The following is a 26,285-nucleotide window of genomic DNA, read 5'->3' as shown; positions in this document are numbered from 1 at the left end:
ATTCTGTACGTGGAAGCGAACATTCCAAAATAGAATGTTGGTGTCGCAAATGCAGTCGTCCATTGGTCGAGTTCCAGGGAGCGTTTGGCCAATGAGATGATCCGTTGGCCAAGGGTTTAAGGCATCGCTCGGCAACATGAGCTTTCGTCTGCGCAAAAAAAATCAAAAATAATAATAATCATAATCCCGCCGCTCTGCTTCCTCCATGTGAAATTCCCCCGATTGATATTCCAGACCAGGAGCTCCGAGAGACCGCTGAAAACGCGCTTAGATTAAGAACATGGGGGAAGAAGTTTAGTTTTACTGAGAGGGTGGTAGATAAGTGGGATAGCATCCCAGCAGAAGTGGTAGAGGGGATTTAAACATGCATAAGATGGGCATATGGACGAGACCAACGACTGATTAAGGTTTGAGTCTTTATAGCAGGAGAAACGGGCGACTAGACGGGGGCCGAATTGGGGCTGATCTGTCGGCAGATTCTGTGTTTCAAGAATGTAGCAGATGGGGAAGCGGGGATAAAGCGCAGGGAACTGTTATTGTGACAATGCTTTTATTATTTTGGGGCAAATTCTTCCCAAATGTGGCATCTGGAAATATACGGCACCCAGGGATGTGCTGGCGTTCTGCACAAAAAAAGCCAAAAAACAGGAATTCCTGTAAAAGGCTGCTAATTACGTTAAAGCAAATTATTATAGAAAGTTTAGCATTCCATCTATCAAGTATCATCCCAATCAGGCCCGGACTGTCCATCTGACACAATAGGCAGATACCTGGGGGGCCGGTAGGGCCACGTAATTACCAATACGGCCGCTCCAGCAGCAGATAGGGTCCTGCGGCTTATTGGATCGCAGGGCCGCACGCTGTGTGAGTATAAAAACGCGCCGCCTATCCAGCTGGCGGCTACCTGAAACCGCTGGCCTTAAAGTGCGCTGTCCGCCGAGTCATTCCCAGTCGGGCCCAATGTCTTTGTTAACAAATAATGAAATCATTCCAACTGCTTAATTAATAGATTTACCCCAAAAATAATAATTATTTAGTAATTATTGTGTGGTCAACATAACATAATAACGTACATTATAAGGGCTATCTATAGTGCAACGGGTGTGACGCAGCGGCATTGGAAGGCTTTGACAAAAACCTGGTTTTTGCTCCAATAAACTCCCTTTATCTGCAGACCTGGAGCCGCCGTCGCTGTCAGTCATGTGATATTTTGGGTGATTTTCCCACACTGAGCTGATGCTTTATGGCGATGCTAATGAAGTCTGTTCCTCCATAGACGTATTAGTTAGAAAAAAAGCACAATATTTTTGAAAAAGGTTTTTTGTAATGTGATACTAGTAATACAAAAAAATACTTCCCATATATTACTATATAGGAAGTAAAAGAGTTGATGGGCGTCTAGTCTACCACTCCTTAGCTGGCATTGGATCTCAAATCTTACATGGCCATGTCTTATATAAAAAAAAAGCCTTATTCTTATCCCATGAATGGTTAAATTATCTCACTGTATTAATCCCTACCACCTCTGCTGGAAGAATGTTCCACTTATCCACTCTATCCGCCACCCTTTGAGTGAACAAAATACATAACGTCTAAGCCCCTGACACCCAAATCTATCTAAAGCGTAATTTAATGGATAAACAGTGATAGAAATAATTCTGTATATATTTTTTTTTATTTACATTTTTTGGCAAGTGGATTTAATAAAAAATGCAAAAAAAAAAAACACTTATTTTTTTTTTTTTTAACTCGTCTTAACTTTTTTTTTGTTTGTTTAGTTTAAAATTGTGCGAACTAAAAATCTGGATATAAATTTTATATTTATATTATTTGGACAAGCAATGATTAAAAAAAAAAAAAAAAAAAGTAACAAATATTTCTAGGGGGGCTCGTGAAATAACGGATGCGCTCCGCGGCTTAATGAAATGGGTTATGGAACCCTGCTTTTCAAAGCGAATGAACTGAACTTAAAAACAAAAACACTCGGGGCTTAAGAGAGGGGAGGGGGGGTGGAAATCCATTTTTTACCCTCTCTCTAATGGGTTAATAAAACAAACAATCACCAAGTGCATATTTTATCTGAATATGCGATGTATTAACGCATCCCGTTGCAGGCGCATGCATTAACAACTCTTATGCTCTTGTATTAAGCATTATGTTTCATCTTTAAAGTCAGATTAATGGAGATTAGTGGAACCACTTAAGGGTTTAAACATCACACTGACCCACATTGTCCACCCAGCTCGGCGAACGCCGCGAGATGATTCACCCGGGGGGGGCGGAGGGAGCGGTGCTTTTTAGGACTCTGTACATGAATTATTTTGTAGGTCTTGGAAGGAGTGCACTTAACATGTAATATGATTTTCTCTATGCTGAAGTAACGCGGGTTTATTGTGTTTAATATCCAGTTCATTATAGCTTCTGGTTAGCATCTTCTTGTAGGATGGGAAGAATTGGCTATTAATTCCCCGTTCCTGCTATAAAAACCCATTCACGCCTAGGAACAATTAGTCTTCTTTATCCATAAAGAGGCGGCGGTCAACGATAAAATAACCGTTTTCATCCCAGACAAATGCTGTCCCAAAATATTTGTTCCAGGGTACAAAATTGGACCTTCTGGAGAGATGGAATTTGAAGGCGGATAAGAACCATTCGGCCCCCGTCTGGTCGGCCGTTTCTCCTGCTGTAAAGACTTGAACCTTAATCAGTCATTGGTCTCGTCTTAGATTCAGGAGCCGTATGCCTATCCCAAGCATCTCTCTCTTTTCTCTCGACCCAGCCTATGCCTCAACCAAAATAACATTAGGCGCATTAAGTTACATTTGGGCAAAGTGGATACTTTGTTATCACAAACTACAAGAACATTACAAAACCTTAAAAGATCCAATGGACGCTGAGATCCAGAAGGTTGTAGTTGGCCTCCAACTGGAAACCATCAGGCCGTTACTCTACGGCTTACGAGTGAGCAGTTACTGAGGCCAAATTATAGAGGAGAAAAGGAAGAAGAGAGGAGATGGGACCTGGTTCCACGGGGAGAAGATGTAGGTGACATCAACCATGGTCGACCATCACTTGGCCGACCATTATAACCAACAGAAGAAAGGGTTATGTGACTACTAAGAAGACATAAACCAACCGTGATGTCCATTGCCAATGGGTCTAAAGGGAGTCTTCCTTTTGGATGAATTCGTCCTGTTGGAATTTGATTGCTGAGTGATAAACAATTGTATTTGTTGGATTACATGTCAATTAACGATTCTCTAAAACTATTAATTTCCAATGTTAGAAACCTGAAAATGATGATGTATTTTATTCACACGGCCTATGACCCGAATGATTAGGCCATAAAACCAGTCGCAAATTGAATTAAAATGAAAGCGTTGATTCATTCTAAAACGGAACTTTAAAACATTGCCACAAGAACATATGCAACACGGCATGTTTATGTAATATTCGGCTGTATAACTATCTAAATTCATAGCTTCTTATGTATCCATTTTGATTGGTGGCTGACCATAACCTAATAATAATAATAATAATAATAATAATATTAGTATTATCCATCACAGTGACATTATTATTATTATTATTATTATTATTAGTATTAGTATTAGTATTCACTATTACTTGTATTGTATGTTGTTTCCAATAGAGCTCGCATACAGTACACTCTACTAAACACCCTGACCCCATATCATACTGCATGTGGGAAATAATAGAATGGCTCAGTCCTAACCACCCTAGCCGGACACACTGACTAATGAAAGTCTATGGAGGAACGGACTTCATTTATATTGCCATAAAGCATCGGATCAATGTTCGTTTCTCTACCTATTGACACAAAACCACCCGCTCCTGCTACGAAATGCCTCGTAGTTTTTTTATATTATTACACTTTTTTGGCGTATTTTTTCTACATTTTCTGTGATTCTTTTGTGAAGTTTATTTTTCATAAACTGCAATAACGCACTCATAGGTGTAATAGGTTTTAGTTTTAAATTAGTATTTAGTTTTGGCTCATGGGGTCTACGGACTGTATAAAGAACTATTCTAGTATGCGGTACAGCAATTGGGCAAGCGGTCCACTGGTTGCTATGGCGATTGCATCACTTTTAAAACTCTGGTACAGAATAGCTCTTTAACGATACCCCTTATCATTACGAGCCCTGATCCTATCATGTTTTATACGACTTGGATCCTGAAATACTGTGCATGAAAGAGATTAAGGAGACGAGAAGATCCTTTAAGCATCAGACTGGAGGATGTGGAGAGCAGAGAGGTCAGAACATTACAAAATGCCTCTCTTTAATTATTTACAGCCCTCCATTTATCCAATGACTGTGCGCGGACGCAGGGGATGGAATTTCTAGGTCTCTTTTACTAAAAAGGAGCAAAATTGTTTCAACCCGCTCCAGTAGTCGATGCCGATTCAGTCCTCAACATAGAAAAACACTACTTATAATACAGAGTATAGATAGAGAAACCGCCACATCATCCCTAACGACGACACCGAGTTTTATGGTATTTATACATTTTATATATTTAAACATGTAAATTCCCCGAGGTTTGAGTCATCTGACTTCACTCAACTGACTTCACTCAATATTGTGACAGAAACCAAAACAACTCCCAACAGCAACCGCATTGAGAAAAAGGCTTCCTTGAGGGACGTCAATATAGACATCTTGAGACCCTCAACGATTTTGTTGCACTTGGCTGAGTTGCTGATCAAGTTTCATTGAGTTTGTGATTACGTTTGTGAGTCAAATCTTTGGCTGAGTTGGCAGTTGAGCTTTTTCTAGAGTTTGGTTGTCCTAATCAGGCTGATGGGAATAGAGGGCTATGTTATGTGCCCCATCCACCCAATGATGTATCCTGGCCTAGGGTGGCAGGTACAGGGGAGCAGATCGCTCTTGGGGAAGATCAGGCCCCTTGTGTCCTGCTGCTCAAAATTACCAGAATTAGGAACTGTCACATCTGAGATAAAACCAAGCACTGAAAATCACTTTTTTTTTTTTTAAAGTATTATTTTTACTAAATTAACGTTCTGTTTTTTAAATTACCCAGATTTAGAGCTTTCAACTCCGACGGCCACCAATAGCCTAGCCGTGGCTCTATAGGTACGATTTGGTCAAGAAACACGAACATAAATGTATAGAATTCCTTCCAGGGTTCCAATGGCCGATTGATGCGAGTCTGTGGATTACCGCCGCTGCTAAGATGGAACAATCAGACCCACGACGTAAAAAGAATATTGAACACATCTCAGAGGAAATTGGTATAATTATAGTTTTTATCTAAGGCCTTAGGACTGGTATTAAGGAAAATCCAAAGGCTTCCTTTTTTGGCCTAGTCCCTCACCAACTTAAATGCTGATATTTTATAATGCTCCACTAATGAGATCATAAAAAGTTTCCCTCTGCACATAAAACATTTTTTTTTGTATTTAAAATATTCTCAGTTGGGGCATCGACCCATCTGCTTTAAAGCTTTTAAAAATATATATTAATTCACATATATCTGTCAAATGATTCGTTTTTTCAAAAATGTTGACTAGGATCTTGATCTTTGAAGAACACCAAAGAACTTGACGTAATATCGGTACTTCATCTCGCTGATGTACAAGGGGAGGGTGCGATTAACAGCAGGTGACGCCGACACCTGATATCGTTCATGAAATACAACTTTTCCAGGAATTAAACAGATGATCAGATCAGAGAGGAACTATGTGTGGGGTATCCACGAGACGAAGGTCCCTATGGCCAAAAGACCGCAGCCCCCCTACAATACATTCAGTAGATTTTTGTATTTCACTGTTCACCAAATCTGTCTTCCAGAGTTGAGTTTTTATTGATTTTACAGATCTAAGCCATGAAGGGTTCCTTTCGTTTTCCAAGGGTTCCCAATTTAGGGCGCAGACCTCCATTGCAATTCCTATATGGAAACCCTTCTTCAGGAATGGTTGTTTTCACCCAGACCACACCACTCCTGGACCTGTTCAGACCCCTTGCAGCTTCAATGCCACCTCCATCACCAATAACCATAAACCCAACACAGATGACTGCCCATATGGATGTTAGAACGGATGTCGTATAAGAGGAACCAGCAGCAAGCAACTTGGGCAGCCAGGGCAGTTGGGCAGATCTATAATCCGCCCCTGCAGAGTTTAAACATAACAGATGATTAAATACCAAAAATCAAGGGATTGTAAAAAAGTCTTTAGGGGAAGTGCCTTCAGACATCACATCCTGGCGCTCGGGATCACCCTTCTAGCATAGACGCGATTCTGTTTTACTGCTTGCAAAGTGGTGTGGACATTATTTAGTTAATGGAGTTGGACAATAAGACTTCTTAGCTCGTTAGCACTCGTTTACCACAGCCATGTATGCCATAAGAATAAGATGTTTTGCTAGTGTACAAGCAACTGGCTGCTGTTACAACGACCATCGATTAACTGAATGTGCTGCAATACACTTCCTGGTCACACTTCCTGTTTCAGTAGAGGCGGCTGGGGGAGGAGCTAAACCAGATTGAAGTCTAATTCTTTTAACTCCAATAACTAATGAATGCCTGCACCAATTTGCATGCAGTCAAATGCGTTGTAGTCCATGCAAAATGGATGCCATCTGGGTGGAGTATATAAAGTATCCATTATAATAACTTTAACATGTAAAAAGTAAAAAAGAATTTCACCAAAATATAACTTTTACATCTGGTTATTTTTCCAACAGCGGCACATTTTTAGGCGTCTTTACCCCGATGTTATGAATACCTGAAAGGTGAACTAATTGTTTCGGAATCATTGGTGTGAAATGTATCATTTTCCACGGCCAGCAGGTGAGTTAACTCTTTGTGTATCGGGGCTTGGAGAATTCAGCCATCAACGGTAGATGAGAGAAACCCTCCTTGGGATAGCCGTCCACCCCCCCACCCCACCCTTTAGGCATTCGCCCCTCGTGTCTGCATTTCAGGGTTAACGACCTCAAAATTGAAAGTGTCAGCCACTCGCGAGTGGAACGGTGTAACTCCCCGTCTGTGTCATTAAACTTCCTGTCTCTTCTTTGTTTTGTTAAAACCAAATGAAACAATGCAATTATCTCGTTACAATTAAAGTGACTCGAATGGATAAATTGTAATCACCCAGAATGAAGCAAGGCATCCCTTCCGGACCCGGTTGCTGCAGCTGAGCTGCCTTATTTGCATAATTAAAATATACAAATGATAATGGATTTTGTACTCAATTTCCAGCGGCTGTAAATTCGGGAAACTATGAAATTAAAATAACCAAGATGAAGTCTGCCTTAAGGTAATGAGGATGACAAGTTTTGACAGTAGTAACGGGGTCTTTAATATTCTCAAATTTCCCCATACCAAAAAAATAAATAAAGAAATAAATAAAAATCAAGCCCGATATGTACAAACAATGAAAAAATAAAAGATTACCTGCGATATTAGTTAACGGCTCTATGAGCTAAAAGGAAGGATAGATAGACTGATTACTTTTGCAAATTTACGCCGCATTCCGGCAAAGCTCTCGTTTAACCGGAGGGGACACCTTCCCGATGATTACGAGAAATTGTAGAATGAATTACATTTATAAAAAAGGGTTGTCACAGACAGACAGGTAAAGCAAGAAAAATCAAATTAGCCTTTTGCTGTATTTTAGCTGGGAGCGGAAGGGCTCAGACAGTAGAAAGGTTTTAAACCATGCAATGTAACGGCGATCGGGGTTCTCTAACTACTTTAATGCCACCGGGTCCCTAATAGAATGCTAATTATTCACCAACAAAAAGAAATGAAAATGTAATAGCGGTTATTTTTCTGCCTGTTTTTTTAATTCCACGTTTGATGATATAGAAAAGTTTTATGGGTGTTGCTTGCGTCGTTGGACAGCCGTAAGAAGTAGAGAAGTCTTACTTCTCCATCGCCGCTCATGGGGCCGAGTTCCTGAAATTAAAAAAAACATCCTTTGGACCGGGTCCTTAGTTAAAAAAGATGGACCTGATAGACGTGTTTAATGGCGGTTTAATGAAGGTCCTGTGATGACTGGGGTTACTGGGTTAGGCTGGAGTTTCTGCGCAGGGACAGGCTGAGGCTCAGAACCCTGCATGGGGCAGGATGGGTCAGATGTGCCTGGTTGCAGACGGCTGTCTGTTGCCGCTTTAGGTTTCTTTAACTGGCAGATGGTAATGGAGTCAGATGAGGTCGGAGTCAGGCGAGCTGAGGTCATACACGGACGGAACAGTTGCACGGTACCGACAATTAAACCAAAAGAATAATCAAAGTCAAAGCAAAAGGTCAACATCTTGAGAATCCCAACCAAGCGAGGTCCAAGAACAGGAACATAAGTCAAAGCTCAAGGCCAGGGGTCAAAACCCAGAAATGCAAAAGCACAATCAAACAGGATTCCCAATAATGCAGAGCCAGGAAAACAAGGATCCAGCAAGGGAGCCTGGGAGGAACTCTGGTTATAAAGGCTCTTAATTACCTGACGGGCCACAGGTGTGACAAGAACCTGACACACACTTGACAGGGACATGGGGGGGGGCAGGAATGCTAGGAACCAAGGAGTCTACTGTTGGTGACACCCGGAAGTGAAGTTCTACCATGCCCAGGGTCCAGTGGCTCTTGACATGTCTGTTAAGCACCCATAATGATCTCCTTGGTGCCCCCAATTACCCCACAATTGTTAGAAGTTCCATGACGCACACTCTAGGGACAGACGTTGTAGGATTCTCCTAGACTGTATAAATTTGTGAGTAAGACCAAAACGAGGCTAAATACAGACAGGATGAGCAAAAAAATGGCGGACTTTATGAAAAATGAACACAATATGGACAGGATGCTCAGAAATGGACGGGTATTACCAACGTGGGCATAACATTAACATGGTGGTCAAAAAGAGTTGATTATGATCGAAAAAAATATTAGACAAGCCCCTACTTGCACCTTTTAAAAAGTGGTTTTCTAGGAAAATGCCAGTTTTTCCTATATAAACAGACCGTGATTCTTCGCCCTCTGTTACAGAAGATGCCAGCCCTGCATCTCATTAAGAAGAACTTAGAATCCATGGTCGCAGACAATTTTCCACTTCATTCATTGCCACTTAGCGTGCGTATCCATTAGGTGGGTTAAGCAAAGTCATGGTTATGAACCATTTAAGTGTGGCTGGGTACCGCAGGGCAATTAATAACCCGTACTTAGCCGCGTAGGGAGCAGAAGCACCAAGACCTGATACCGCTTCAACACTTCATGGAACCAAATAATGTCCTTATTCATCAGCGTACCCTGTTGAGTGAAGCTTGAAGATGGTGTAGACCTGATGTATACGTTTCTAAGGCATTTAAGGTGGGTCTTTCACCAAAAATGGACTTGCCATTAGTCAACAGAGAATAAAAATACTCATTGTGCTAATTGAAGTCCAATAGATTGGAAGCTTTAAAGGTCTCTTCGATAACACGCCTGAAGAAGGAACCCAGATAGTCTTCAAAGGTTCCAATCTGTTACCAAATCTTTACCAAATTTACATTGTACCCGAGATATTATATTGCAGAAGAAAGAACGTAACGTGACGTTTAGCCTGCTGCGTCCCTTTGTTAAACGTATTTGGTTGGGTTAAGCACAAATATCCGAGGATCAAGACATTGGAATGGAACACATGGAAACATTTCCACCAAGGAACCTTAGAGTTCTTTTATTTCGTTTGCTTTGGGAAAAAAAAAAAAAATGAACTGTTCAGACAATCTCTCTTCTCGTTGTAAGTTCCTTAAATGTTTTGACAATGCCTCCCGTCTGCAACAATAAAACAGAAGGATGCTATCTCCATCTCGGCTTAATTTGCGCTATACATCTGCCGGTGGATAGGAGAACACTTAGACAAGGCAATGCTATTACCGAGCTGACAAGGCAGGGAGACCAGAACGTGTTGATGAAACGACCGTCCCCCGGTCTTAGCGCGAACACAAAGTCTATTGAGTTGACCTTTTCGAAAGAGTAATGGATGCTTGACGAGATGTTTCTGCTGCATATCTGGTCGTCAAAGTAGACATCCGCTTGGTAATCAAGACGGATCTGCCCTATAATTTCCTATCGGGGCCGATCAATACGCTCCGATAAAATAATATTTCCAGATTACTGCTTTGTCAGTGTGACTTTTGGGAGGGCTGCGTATCTAAAGGAAATGTCAAAGTCCGGGGGGTTAAATTCATTTGTAAAACCATCATGGCGATAATGGCCGTGACAGCGTTTTTTTGGCTTCATTGGTGGCGCCCCCAATGTCTGATTTTACCCCATATTATTATTTTTTTTTGGTCAAGATTTTTTTGGTCAAGGAAACTAAAAAAAAAAACATGGCACCCAATAACTTAAAAATTTAGATGTCTTCTGTGAGCCAATTGAATATTTTGTCTAAATATGTTATTCTTTTAACGATATATATATAGCGCTATCCTATTCCGTAGTGCTGTGTAATGGTTAGATAGGATGAAAGGAATAAAGCATCGCACAATTTGAAACAAAAGGTAAGGGGGGCTCTGCTCAAAAGACCAGCCCCCTGTAAGGCGATCCGAGCAGGCCCTGTATAATGCATAGTTAATGTCTTTGAATTTAACTATGCATTATGCAAGGGCCAGCTCAGCTCTTCTTGCAGGAGCTAGCCAGGCTTGGCCCTTTAATAATGTATAGTGAATCGAGGCAGGTGAAATGTTTAACTTACCCTTTAACTCGCTTTCACTCGCTATCAGTTTAGTGAATACACCCCCACAAGTAATAGCCTGAACTTTAATTTAAAAAAAATGGATTTACGGGAACCAACTGGGCATAAAAACTGGCCTGGCGCTTTAAGGCCAGTGGGCAATTAATCACGTGTTCACGGCCATCTTCCCTCCATGCGCAGCCGCGTATCACATTGCCCACGTGTCTCCAGCAGGCAGCTTCACGCTACATGCATGGTCTTCTCTGTTATAGTAAGGCTCCGCTGGACCTTTTTGTGCTTCATCATGACAACCCAAGGGCTTTAAATGGCGGGAACACCAAAAATGACCCTTTTGTAGCATCCCTGAAACACAAACAGTCAGGCCGCGGCTTTTACGAAGAGTGATCTGTTTTTCCCCCTCTTTCTGTTCACTTTCGCTTGAAAAGCTTACTTTTATCTCTTACGATATTATAAGGCCCTCTGAAAGTTACTGAAGGTGGAAGTGGATGTTGAAATCCCCCAGCCATTTTTTTTTTTACAACAACCCAGTGGGCCATACTTAACCTGGGGCAAAAGCGGCAGCTACCCCAGGCTCAGAATAACGTTAGGGGTCCACGGCATCTGTGCCTGGGGTTCCCCTTCAGTAGCCGTCGGCTTCTAGGTCTGCTAGGCCTCGGTCGGCGCAGACCTCTTCACTAGCAATTCCTAGGAGTGTGACACACATAGAATATCGAAACATAGAATGTTATGGCAAACGCGAGCCATTTCGGGCCATTTAGTCTACCCGGTTATCTTGCTGTAAAGAATTAAACCCTTGTTCTTGTTAAAAATGGCCCTAGGAATGGGTAATAGGAGCTCCGGCTGATAAAAACATTGTTATTCCTCATTTAAACCCAAAAATACTACTGGAATCCAATAGAAAACAATGTAACAAATAACACCGAGCTCCTGATTGTTAATATGTCATGTTTCCTAGGACAACAGATATACTCGCCCGGCCTGTCTAGTCTCATTGATTTTGTGGTGTGCCGGCCTTCCCATTTATTATTTTATGGCCAGATTGGGTTTCGTTCTTTGGAATAATCCTTCCTTGTATCACCATTAAATATTGCTACCGTCTCAGTGCTGGCGTATTTTTAATTACATATTCTCGTGATATATATATTACATAATAACAATGACATTGCTGAATGCCTGAGCGGCACAAACGCCTAAACTTCGCCCTCCTGTTGCATTTTTTTGGGTAGCCGTGGATTAATCGAATCTGTATAATTAGAACATGGGGGTTTCTTTCGACAATAGAGCTTGCAATCTAAGCGCTACGGTCAGAAATCTCAGGAGTCATAAAAAAAAGAGGAGACCTAAGGGGGAATAATTGATAGACCTTCTTAGTCAGCGACTACATTTTTGGGGCTACCGGTCCCTACTCATCCCGGTGGATTTTAATATAGAATGGAGTGAGCGGGTACGGTTGGACTGGGTTTCCAGGAGCTACAACTCCTGGGTGATTATTGGGGTAAAAAAAAATCCTATTTCTTCCCTTTCCCCCCCCAGACTTGGTAACCATAGGATGGTATTGCTCCATTGGTATCAACAAACAATGGCAGACCAAGTTCCACATGGACCATGCCTATATCTGGTTGCCTTCTAATAGACCAGGTCCCAGCTTTGTCTTCTCTACTTGGCTTCCAGCTTCCCGTCAGGGTTGTACTTGCTATATAAGTATTTAGAACACACAGATTATAAATCCAACCCTGGTTATAGTTAGAAGATCCAGCTATGAACTATAGTCCAACCATCTCGTCTGGGAAGCCGCTCCACAAAGAAGATAGCAATCAATCACCCACTTCTCCCAACATGACCTCTTCTTCTGATACTTCTCTTTAGTTAAAACACATCTCCCTCTTGTACTTTCTTTCTATCCACTTCTTTCCTCCAAAGTAATTTAAAGGTCCTTTAGTTTTTACTGCCAGACTTTACGATGTAAATGATGTTTAAAAGCCCTTCTCTGCACAGTGTCTAAATTATGTATGTCCCTTTTGGAGATAAAGAATATGAGATATACTAATGTGACTCTAATGGCTAAATATCACAAATCAAGTTTATTTTTTATTTTTTTTGTACCGCCAAGAAATGCCCATTCTAATCGTATTCTTATTTAAACACATTTGTTTAAATACGTACGAAAAATTTGTGAAAATTATGTTTTATGTGTTTGTGTTCCTTCATTTTTCACCAGGTATTAAGCTTAAAGATGATTTTTTTTATATTTTAATATTTTTTTATTTTTTTTTATTTAAAAAAAAAATAAATGTGTGAATTAATACGGAATTTTGTGTTTAGCTTTTCCGCCAACTGTAATGGCGTCCAAAACATGGAGGTGGGGGGCGTCAGTCACGCTGATGTCGTCCAAGACATGCAGATACTCATACTTACCCTTTCTGCTATCGTGCGAGGACTTGGATCAAGGGGGGACCACCAATGCCCCTAAGAAATGCCCTCAATAAGGTCTAGTGCCTTTTAGGGGTGCTATGGAAGCCTTCATAATGCGTGCCTGCATTGGTAATCTACATGCAGGGCCGGCCCTACCATGGAATAGAGTGGGGCAATTGCCCTTTTTTTTTTTTAAAGCGGAGAAGATAGAGGGGCACCCCTCTCTCTCCTCTGCGAGCCCTCTAGCTCGGTCTCGGTGCCGGCTTGTAATGCTGAGCGCCGGAACATGACGTCATTTCCGGCGCTCAGCAGTAAAGCATCGCCCACCGCGGCAGAGCAGGGAGACTCGACTCAGGACTGCTGAAAGGAAGTTCAAAAGGGGGGGTAGGGTAGCTAATAGGGAGGGAGGGAGGGAGAGGAAGGGTAGATAATGGCCCCAGGCGGCATTATGCCTTGGGCCGGCCCTGTCTACATGTATAAAAAAGACATGATGTGTCCATTTTGGGGGCAATAAATGGTCTTTTTGCCTGGTGTGCTTTTTGGTCGAGGGCCGCCCCTGCCCTTAACCTTCTGCTATCACTGATTCTGGATCTAAAGGGGTTTTGTATCCCTTTAATAAGAAGCCATTTAAATATGTTTAAGTGTCTTCAATATAACTTTCAGAATTCTATATATTCTTCTGATAAATCACATAAATAAGGCACACGGTTTCTATTTTCCTTGTATTTATTAAAAATTACTCTTACTTATTCCAGCAAGAGGATCCTACAATTTAGAACATAGCTTTCTCTGTGAGTACAGATCAAGTGGAAAACCCATAAATTAATAAAAGTACTTACATTTCTGAACTTTTACTATGTTATCCGTTAATCTCCCCCATAACATTATTTATAGTAAGTAAATAATAATCATAATCATAAAAAAACCTTAAATCTCTGCATTCATTTCTTATTGGGGCTTGTGAGAAGAAGAAGCCATTAGAAAAATTAGATGAAATAAAATGATTAAATATTATTTACTGAAAATGGCCCTTAATTCTTTTATTGCTGGAGTAGCTTAAAATAAAATAAAAAATAAATAAAAAAAAGCCTCTAACCGTATCTACTGGTAAAATCTTCAAGGAAGTTAAATTGATTGGAAAAAAAAAAAAATAAAACCCTTTAAAAAATTTTTTTTTTTCCTTTTCCGTAATCAGAAAGAAAAACAGATAACAATAATCTGGCAGGATTAGTGCTGGGTAACATGTAAATAAAATCTGCTCCATTAATCACTAAATAAAAGTGCATCCAATCCACTTGAAGGCTGCCCATGCGCGGCTTGACGCTGCCTTCAGCATGGATCAGGCTGCTGGGTCACTCTAAGAGGGCTCACCTCTTACAGTCAGCATGGCCGGGGAGGGATAAACCCTCAACAAATAAAACAAATAACTGAGCATATGCCAGACGGGCCAATAAAGGTCATTGATCCAAACTGAATTAACCCATTTAAGACCTTTATTATATTTTACAGACTGAAACATAAAATATAAAAAATACTATTTATATGTATATATTGATATCTATATATATTTATACACTACTGTTAAAAGGTTTGGGGTCACTCATCTGTTTTTATGGCAAACAAGGACATTTCTGGCTGTAACATAATTACAAAAGGGTTTCTAACCATCAATTAGCCTTTTAAACTTGAATCAGCGAACACAACGTGCCATTGGAACACAGGAGTGATGGGAGTGATAAAGGGCCATTGGAACACAGGAGTGATGGGAGTGATAAAGGGCCATTGGAACACAGGAGTGATGGGAGTGATAAAGGGCCATTGGAACACAGGAGTGATGGGAGTGATAAAGGGCCATTGGAACACAGGAGTGATGGGAGTGATAAAGGGCCATTGGAACACAGGAGTGATGGGAGTGATAAAGGGCCATTGGGACACAGGAGTGATGGGAGTGATAAAGGGCTGTTGGAACACAGGAGTGATGGGAGTGATAAAGGGCCGTTGGAACACAGGAGTGATGGGAGTATTAAAGGGCCATACACAGGAGTGATGGGAGTGATAAAGGGCCATTGGAACAGAGGAGTGATGGGAGTGATAAAGGGCCATTGGCACACAGGAGTGATGGGAGTGATAAAGGGCCATTGGAACACAGGAGTGATGGGAGTGATAAAGGGCCATTGGAACACAGGAGTGATGGGAGTGATAAAGGGCAATTGGGACACAGGAGTGATGGGAGTGATAAAGGGCCATTGGAACACAGGAGTGATGGGAGTGATAAAGGGCCTCTGTACGCCTTTAAAGAGGTTCCATTTGCAACATCAACAAATTTGTCTTCTGAAACAAATGGTCAGGAAATGGAATTCTTTGTCAAACGGGCCAACATTTTTTTTTACTCATTTGCACGTCTAATCGATAAGTAGGCCAGTCACACAATACATCATGGTAAATCACCACCGCTAGCCACGTATCTAGCTTCACCCTACAAAACAGAGCCTAGTCCCAGGAGGGGCCCTGACAGAATTGGGGTTCTTGGCGATTGGCGATCTGTGAAGCCCGTTTGAAGGTGCCTAATATTCTCCAGGATGGGTAATGGTCCTGTAGTCCCTCCGCTCTTGATTTGTGTTGGAGGTTTCTTGATCTATCCTAACTAGGGCTGCCACATTGACCATCTTTACCTGGACACCCCTGAATTTTACACGATGCAGGAGAGCCTCAGCCAACACGGCCCCGCTGTACGTATAAATGACACAACGACATTTAACACTTAATTATTGTTAACATTTTAGTAAACCAACGTTACTGGTATACCTTTGTTTTAGTCTACGAGACATTTTCAAAATGTTACCCCATGATTATTCTTAAACAGCAAGGAACATTTAGAGATTGGCTACCCCTCCCCCCCACGACTATATTTTTTTAATGCTTTTGTGAATGGGGCTCCATTTGAAACCCATTTTAGCCATAAACATACATACATTAATAAAACAGATACATTAGATGGGTTTCTGTTAATGTGAAAGTGTATCTTGAAAGTCATTAGGGTTAAACTTAAATGGCTATAATTAACTAAACCATCAACATGCAGGAACGTAGGAACCCGTGTACTTGGCTAATGTTGCATGAAAGCTGATGTATCCGTCTGTCCTGATAATGAAATGACTAGAAATGTATAGGCAGATGCATAATAATGCAGAGTTACAAGCAAATAATGTACAAATAAACTGCATTAAAGAGCCGGCCGTACATTTCATACACATGCCCGGAGATATATAAATGGGTCTATGCGTGTCGAGAATTTATGAATATAGACAGGAATATCCTTGGATGGAAGAAGAACAAATAACACAGGAAATAAAGACACAGTCATTGTCTAAAACTCTCCGCTTTGTCCAATGCCGCACAACGCAGCCAATGTAGCGTCAATGCAGTCCAATGCCAGCCCAATGCAGTCCTCCTAGCCTTTAGTCCGATACCCTCCATCCAGTCTCTAGCCCGATGTCATCCTTCTAGTCTCTAGCCTTATGCTGTCCATCCAACCCCAAGCCGATGCAGTTAATCTAACCTCTAGCCCAACTCCGTCCTTCTAGCCTCTAGCCCAATACCGTCCAACCTGGTACTATCCCAATGCTGTCCATCTAGTCCCTAGCCTAATGCCGTCCATTCAGCCCCAACCCAATTCAGTCAATCTAATCTCTAGCCCAACTCCGTCATTCTAGCCTCTAGCCCAATACCGCCCATCTAGTCTCTAGCCAAATGCCGTTCATCCAGCCTCTAGCTCAACACTATCCATGCAGCCTCCAGCCCAATACCGTCCATCCAACACTATCTCAATGCCGTCCATCCAACCACTGGCCCAATGCCATCCATCTATCTTCTAGCCCAATGCCATCCATCTATCTTCTAGTCCAATGCCATTGATCCAGCCTCTAGCTTTATGCTGTCGATCCAGCCTCTTGTCCAATACCGTTTATCCAGCCTCTAGCCCAATGCAGTCCGTCTAGCCTCCAGCCCCAAGCAGGCCATGTAGTTATGTGAATGGTGGCCACCAAGTTACTACTTCAACAGACTCCATCTACTCTCCAGAATTGCACATAGATTACACAGTCCAATAATAAGTTTAGTTTTTAGTGCAGTACTGGCCATCTAGCCCCCAGCTCAATTCATTCTATGCTGTCTTTATCCTAATACCATCTATTCAGTCTGAAACTGCCCCCAAACCTCTTATTCAATGATGTCCATCTACTGGGTGGTCAAATCTGTCAGCTATCATAATATACTAAGAATTACGATGAATGATAATCTCCTTCTTTGCTTCCTATCTGGAAAAGAATGCCAAATTGGGGAATTATTATTTTGGTCATATACCATTTAGTTGCTTCTTTTTGGTTACATGTAATTGTTATGGATTGTAAGGTATATTTTCTAGATATATTTCAGTATAATATAGGTCGACAGGGTATATACAGTATTATTATTATATAAATATAAAAATATACCTGCATTTTACAGCAGAATATACAAACGAAGCTGTTTTACAAAAAAAATATATATGTTATTTTCTATATATTCTAGCAGTCTATTGTGACTACAACGTTCCTCTGGCTCACCACCAAGTTGATTAATAATGGACTCTCGAAAATGGTGATCAACAGTTACATCATCGTTCCAATGCGGCAAGTCAGGCAGGAGAAAGAAGGTGGAAGGGGGAGCGTAACATAATATCCCAACAAGCATATAAGAAGAACAGGGAATTATAAAGACTTTAAGAAAAGAAAAGAGAAGGAATGAATATTTAATGCAAGAATGAAAGAATGTAACGGAATACATGGACAGTGGGTAGGAGAACGGATGACGGAATTTCAATATTCCTAACTTATCATTTGCCTCTCGATTTCATTCTGATACATGGTTGGCCTTGAAGTGGACATGTCCCTTTTTGTGTCAAATCCTGCCTTTTATAGTTCTTTACACCAAAAAAAAAATATATTTTTAGATATTAAAATCAGCAATGTAAATGCAATACAAAGCAACCTCTCCCCTAGTTATCTCTCCCCCTATTGTTTAGTTGCTGACTGTTGCTGATTGGCTAGTGTTTGGAAAGGTGGTGAAGGAAAAGAGATAACGTAAGAGAAGGAATGCCATTTATACAGCTTTATTAAAAGTGTTTCGTCTAAAATAAAAAAAATAAAAATTCTGGCATCGGTTCAGGATCCTGCTGGTTATTTCACTGTAATTATTGTGATATAGACATGGACAAAATAAATTAACTGGTTATGGCTGCATTGCTACGTACCAAGAATGCAATAGGAAAAAAAAAAATAACAATCAATTATTACAGAGAATACACAGCAGAGTAATTTACTGGCAACCGTCCTACCGTACGTATGGAAAATGGCTGGTTAATTGCACGCAGCTTTTTAATAATTACATATATGCTCTTGGTTATTTTATTATTAATGATTTCTGGTTATGAAGCACTATTTCCGCAGACCAGACGGCTCACAAGGAACATACATTGTAATTACTTAAGAAAAACATTGAAGGCTATTTAAAGTTTTTTTTTTTTTAAAACAATATAAGAAAAGAATAGAGGGATTGCGTGTGCGCTTGGGGTTGTCCGTGCCCAGGATGGTGCCAGGTAACATCTCCTTATCCTGATTCGAGATTGCAAAATGTTACTGTTCTCATCAGATCAAATCATAGCATTGTCTAGAATGTCTTAGTATGCTAAAGGGGACATTTTGGACAATGCGATGCTTCCAAACTTTGTGGGAAGACCCTTTTCTATTAAAGAATGATTGCACCCAACACACAAAGCAAGCTCCATAAAGACATGGTTGGATGAGTTTGGGGCGGAAGAACTTGACCGGCTGCACAGAGCCCTGACCTCAACCCCATCGAACACCTTTGGGATGAACTGGAACGGAGATTGTGAGCCGGGCGTCTCGTCCAACATCAGCGCCTGAACCTCACGAACGCTCTACTGGATGAACAGGTAAAAATTCCCACAGAAAAGCTCCAAACTCTTGTGGAAAACCATCCCAGAAGAGCAGAAGCTGTTTTAGCTGCAAAGGGGACCAACTTCATATTAATGTCTATGTATTTAGAATGTGATGTCATCAAAGTCCCTGTTGATGGAATGGTCAGGTGTCCCAATACTTTTGTCCATATAGTTTATTTCAATATGGAAGTTGGCTCTGTTGCACACATGGCTTACATATTACACACCCTGTTTCTGCAGAAGATGGTGCTCCCTAATTATCCCTAATCCCTAATTATCTTAAATGTGCAAGAAGAGAGGACTCTTTGCACTTCTTTGTTCCTGTGCATGATGTGATCTAATTTACTATGGCGAGTGTCTCCTTGCTCCCACCAAGTGAAGAGTTTTTAGGTGGACCTCCCGGAACTTCTAATATTTCTCATCTAGGTTGCCCTTCCTTAGGGACATTCCTTTTCACCGTTCCATTTACTAGAAACCGACTTACTCCTGAAATTAGTCTTTTAACTTTAAAGTCATCAAGACTGACTGCCTGACTGTCCTGAAACTGTTGCCTTCAGGATTAGGATTACTGATTAAATAAATAATTTAAAAAAAATTATGGACCTCACCAGCATCTTAAAAAATTGTCAATTTTGCTGCATTGGACCAGATACATTATTATTATTATTATTATTATTATTATGTTTTTTTTTAGGTAGGTTCCCAAAACTATTAAATTAAATGATTAAATTAAATATTACATTATTAAATTAAACCAGTCCCTAAACATGTGCATTATATGAATACACTAAGGGAATACCAAATGATGGAAAAAAATTAAAAAAATTCTATTTGCAGTAACACCAAAACCACTCAGAAAGTATTTTTAAAGTATTTAAAGAAGCAGAATTAATCAAATCCATTTATATGAGAAAAGTTGTGATGAATTAAATTCTTACAATTATGGAAATATTTTATTAATAGTAATTTAAAAGCAAGTACAGCCTAAATAACTCAGATTTAACCCCTTGTGTCCTTCACCCCGACGACCAAAGCGTACCTTTTTATTTTTAGGGATTTTATATTGCGTTGGATGATTTAAATATCTGTTTTGGGAACTAACCAGAAGAATGAAAACCTCTGTAATTTATTCACTCAATTTGCGACATATTTATTGTCTTCTCTCTAGATTGTAAACTCTTTGAGCCGGGCCCTCCTTACCTGTTTCTGCCAGACAAATTATTGTGTTATATACTACTTGTTATGTCCTGTCTACCTATTGTACAGCGCTACGGAATATGATGGCACTATATAAAACAATAAATAATAATAATAATAAAATTAATAATAATCTGGCTACATTTATGTATTAGGATATGAGCTACTAAACTGGATGGGGTTTTTTTGGTGTGGAAAATTCACATTTTTGTATCTTTTCTTCCCAAATTGGGAATTAAGTGTACTGCCCACCCATCATGCTGGGGCTGATTCAGTAAATATAGTTTACAGGTCAGTATAAATAAAGTTGCCCATGCCACAATAATTATTTTGTTTTATATAGCGCCACCATATTCTACAACGCTGTACAAATAATAATTTCATTTTAACCCCTAGTGCGCCGGCTGACCCGAAGCGAACCACATCATGAAGCTTATTATTCGGTCTAAATAGTTTTTTTTTATTAAGCACTTAAGAAAACATGACTAAATATGATGTAAAATCTCCCCTTATCATACAATTACGCCACTGTCCGTATCGTTAGAGAAAGAAACATTCCTATCCTATCATCCAAAACAAATTAGCAATCATCATCCCCGGTGTCATAGGTGAATGCGGGAGGAATATTACTTTGATTTAAATGGTTATACTTTTTTTTTTTTTTTTGCCAAAAGGAAAACGGACTCATTACTTTTTTCACCTCTGGTTAAATGGAAATATCGCAACACCGGGGCGTTCACGTGAGCTACATTTTAATATTTATTCAGCGCTCGATAAATATATATATATATAATTATTTATTTATTTATAACAGTAAATAGGCATTAAAATTAAGAAGTAATGCACATTAAGGGCATTTTTTTTTTTTTTAAAAAATGCTATCAAAGTAGGCTTATTAAGTTTATGTTTTAAGGTACATTACATCATAGTGCTTTTTTTTTATTTTTTTTTTAGCATATCCGGGAACTCTGTAGATGTCGTCCAGACTACTCCGGGTCTCTGGGTCACCACGGAAAAACTAGGGGTCACGGGAGCAGCGTTGCGTCTTGCAACAAATAGGAGGAATATTCCAATGGGAAAGTGTAATTAGTGAATATTCCAAAAAAAAAAAAAAAAATGAATCTACTAAGTATGTTTATTTTTAATCCAAGTCCGGATTAAGAAGTTTTGGGCCCTGAGGCAATTATACAGGAAGGGCCCCTTCTCTGAATTTCCTGTTGTTTGCGACATGTTCCCGCCTTTTTTCTATTCTTTCTGCCTCTTGTGGTCTTCTTTTTTCTGCCTTCTTTCCCTTTTTTCTCGCTACCTTTTATCTTGCCTGCCTTTTACATTTTCATCCTCTTTCTCACTTCTATTCTACCCCCCACATATACATAAACACACACATTATATATATGTATATATATATATATATATATATATATATATATCCATCCAAATGAATGAGAGCACACAGGGAGTTTAAAATAGGATTTTATTAGCACATACAGAATCACAATTCTTTACAATATATATATATACAGACTAATATACACACACACCTATATATATATATATACATATATATATATATATATATATCGGATCACCGTTTCACGGTATGGGCAGGAGGTATGGACCTATCAGAACACCGTGGCCTTGGAGCAATTGGTGCCAGGGCCCCTCAGAACGCCGGGCCCCAGGAGCAGTTGCTCCATGCGCTCTGCCATCCATCCAGCCCCGCTTTGATGGATTTAAAATACTTTTATTCATTCATAAATACAATTCCTGACGCTCCATAAGTACATCAAACTATGAAATGTACGATTTGGGAAAACAGCAGGTCAATTGTAATCACAAAGCGCGGCCATAGACAAAGTATTGATATCCAATGGAAATTACAGCGGCCGAAATTAATTCAGTCTGAGATGCAAATAACAAAAGCGGAGTCTTTTTAACTGCCGGGAACCGCAGAAATAATCAGAACAAAATATTCCATCTACGGGAGATTTCTCGAATGCAAATGAGATTTGGGTCAAGAATGTCAAAATTGCCTGTTTATTAAATATAATATTGAACAATTTCAAAACATAGAATCTCCTGGCAGATCGGCCCCATTCGGCCCCTTTTAGTCTGCCTGTTTTTACTGCGGTAAGGACTCGAGCCTTAATCAGTACTTGGTGTTAAAGTTCTCGCTCACATCTCACCTCCCACTCTTACAAAGACTGCCTGGACCCATCAACCACCATGTTATAACTAAGGGGAGGAAAAATCACATGGCTCCTGAGAACAGGAAGTGGAGGTGGCTGTTCCTATGACATATTTTTGTTATTTATCATTATATAGAGTATTCTATAAACTCAGGTGGAAATGTAAGACTTGGGAGATTGACAGATATGCATTTAATCCTAAAAGTCTGTGAAAAAAAACAGCTGGATCTATTCAGACGTAAAAACCTCTAGAAACGCAGCCACAATCGCTATTTTTTGAACATTCTGAATATTTATTGTATCTATTGTTTTGTTATTTTATTTATCCATCTCAAATCTCTGTAAATACAGCATAGAATTTTTTTTTTTAAAAAAAAGAGAAATATGAAAATTTGTTTTCACCCTCAAAAAAGAAAAAGAAAATGAAGATTTCATTAAAAATAATATTGTTTTATTCATTAAATAAATAAGATATTTATTTAAATATTAAGATATGAGGATTAGTAAATAATACGATGATGGGATTGGTTGTATTTTTAGAATGTTCATATTTTATGAATGTGATGATTATATCCAATCTATATATTGACATATGTTAATATTTTTATAGTGAAAATGCATTTAAAAATTCTTTTTTTTTTGGGAGGGGGGGTTCTTTCCTATCTCTTTATAGTCAATAAAAGAATGTATAGGGACCTTAACAGCTGTCTGAGAGAGACCAGACTAACCCCAGAGGTCAAGAGGACAGGGGGTAGAAGGAACGCTCATGCTACATTATCCTTAAAGTACAACGGGGTGGATTAATACGGCGACGAGGAGGGAAAGGGGAACAGATGGATTAGACTGCCGCCACTCTCGGCTTAATAAGGATTCTTGCGCGTTTTAGTATGAGAATGAGATATCCAGAAAATGATGAGCAAAGAAATTTGGATAATTTCATAAAATATTACAGGCGATATTTTTTCTTAAATAATATTTTTATATATATATATATATAAATAATTGTGATATTATTATATTTAAAATATTTTTTATATTTTTTTTAAATGTATGTATAACAGATTTACCAAATTTATCTTTTAAATTAGATTTACCAAATTCATGTACGTATTGCGTATTCTACGAGGTACTTTTAACACGCTAAACTGATCCTTAACGAATGTAGAAATCATGGTAATTAAACAGGATAGCAAGCAGTTCTTTATTACTATCGAGTTTAGCTCGGTATCCCTCGCTCAATTAAATATAAGAGTCCTCTGATGACCCGTGGAGATTCCAAACCCCAGGCCTTGTATGATTTAATATGATCTGCAAACCAAATAGTTATCACAACAATCAGATCAATGAATGATGTCATTTGTCATTTGCCATAATTACTGCTTGTGACAGCGTAGGGTGTGTAAAAAAAAAAAAAAAATCCAAAAAAGATCAGATTTTTTTCAAAAAGTGAAAATATCCCGTAGTGTGTCACATCTATAGCACCCATACCCTGACATTTTGTAATATGTGCGGATTTATATACCATCATCATATTCTGCAGTGTTGTATGATTTCTTTCTTTATTTATTTATTTTTTTAAAGATGAAGACCATCATCACAACCAATATTCCATCTAATTTTTCTTAGTTGGCGTGCGCAGAAAATTTCTCTTGTGCAAAAAGTTTCACAGAGCAAAAATTTTGTGCGCACAATATCCGCGCCGCATAAAGTTTAAAAAAAAATTATTATTTTTTTCTTTTTTTGAGAAAAACTGTTGTGCGCACAATTTTTGGACGTGTGCGCTCTCTAAAAAAGCTATGTGCGCGCGCACAAGCGCACAGCTTAGAGGGAACACTGATCACAACCCATGTCATTTGCAGTAATCAGCATAAAAAATAGATGCAAATACCTTAAACTTGTATCTTTCTATAATGTATCTATCCCTGTGGGTAATGAATAGCCTAATAGTCACATCCCTCCATAGCCGCAGATTTGGCCGGCGGAGCGGGATTGGGAGCCGCCTCCGGCGCCAGGGGCGGGCTGGGCAGGGGGACAATTGCCCCCCAGGCTGCCCGATATCTAATCTAAGCGGCCGCTGGGTGTTGATGCGGCCGGCCGGCGCTACTATAATACTTGTTTTTTTAATTTAATATGGCAAGCTGGTCCGGCCCCATGATATGCCTTTTAACCCCCTTTATGCCACTCTGTCTCCAGAAATGCCTTTTAACCCCTATATACCACTCTGTCTCTATAAATGCCTTTTAACCCCTTATATGCCACTCTGCCTCCAGAAATGCCTTATACCCCCTTATATGCCACTCTGTCCCATTATATGCCTTTTAACCAGAGTGGCGTATAGGGGTATAAGGCATTTCTGGAGGCAGAGAGGCATATAGGGGCTTAAAAGGCATATCAGGGGGAAGAGTGGCAAGCCTGGGGCAGATGTGCATAACTCGGGGGGGTCAGGTTGGCGAATAAAAGGAAATAAAAAAAATGTAGATAGAAGGGGGTAGGGATAGGGTAGATAGCCTGAGAAGGGGGGAGAGGGGGTAGATGGTGTGAGAGGAGGGTAGATTGGGTTGGGGGGGGCCCTTAACAGATTCTCGCACCGGGGCCCTGAGGCTTCTAGTTACGCCCCTGGATTTAAACATACATGGGATAGACATACGGCTCCTGAATCTAAGACGAGACCAACAACTGATTAAGGTTTGAGTCTTTACAGCAGGAAAAACGGACAGACTAGACGGGGGTCGAATGGGGCCGATCTCCCAGCAGATTCTATTTTTCATCCCAGTTTGAATGCCTAGGTGTGATGGGATTTGTATACCTAGAAGAGATGGCAGACGGACTCAACTCTGTGTCAGATAAACTAATATTCAAATCCACAATCTATTGTGATATACAGGAAATTTTTTATGGCTATTAAAACAATAATAAGCTGATTATTAGGCAATTATATTTTATTTTGAACATTAATTATCTATAAATAACAATTTGGCTTAAAAACATAGAATTCTGCAAAATATCAAATATAAAAAAATCCAACATCTAAGAAATGTTCTATAAATAAATATAATTTTTTTTCCTGGTCCTTTTTTAGTCCCTGCCAATAACGAATGAAGTTCAGGTCTCAGGTGACAGCATGTTCAACAAGGCAGAAAGAAACTAAATAACATCATTTGCCAGAAATTGCCCCCCGGAGGTAATTTTTAATTTTTGGATTCTGTACTGCACTGAGAACTCAATCACCTGGTATACTTTTTTTTTATCAATTATTTATATAAATATCAAAAAAAATTGTAATTTAATTTGATTTTTATTTTTGACATCGAGTAATAAAAAAAATAAAAATAAAAAAAAAGCCTGTTGGCTACCGACCAGTTTAATTTGCTCGGTACGGGGCAAATCATGGCACCCGGAAAGTTAATATGGGATCAATCAATGACAATAGGGAGACGGAGCGACATTAACGGGAGATGGAGGTTAGGGCCGCGTGACAATTGTTTGTTTAGTTTAAACGATCAATTATTCATGGCGTGTAATAATGACAGAACATACGCAGCCCAGAGTAACTTTGGCACAAAAGGTTAATTGATATCTGAGGTCTGACTCCAGTCATGGTAGACAGGGATGCTTTCTCTCTCTCTCTCTCTCTTGCAGAATTTACCCTCTCTCGCATGCAAAAGGAAGTTGAAACAGATTATTATTATTTTTATTAATAATTATTATTCCTATTAACGGGACTTAGTGAATAAGCAGCGACGGATGAGCACTTTATGGAATAAAATATATTATT

Source organism: Spea bombifrons, chromosome 1, assembly GCF_027358695.1.
Source record: "Spea bombifrons isolate aSpeBom1 chromosome 1, aSpeBom1.2.pri, whole genome shotgun sequence".
Classification (NCBI taxonomy): domain Eukaryota; kingdom Metazoa; phylum Chordata; class Amphibia; order Anura; family Pelobatidae; genus Spea; species Spea bombifrons.
This window is presented reverse-complemented; position numbering follows the sequence as displayed.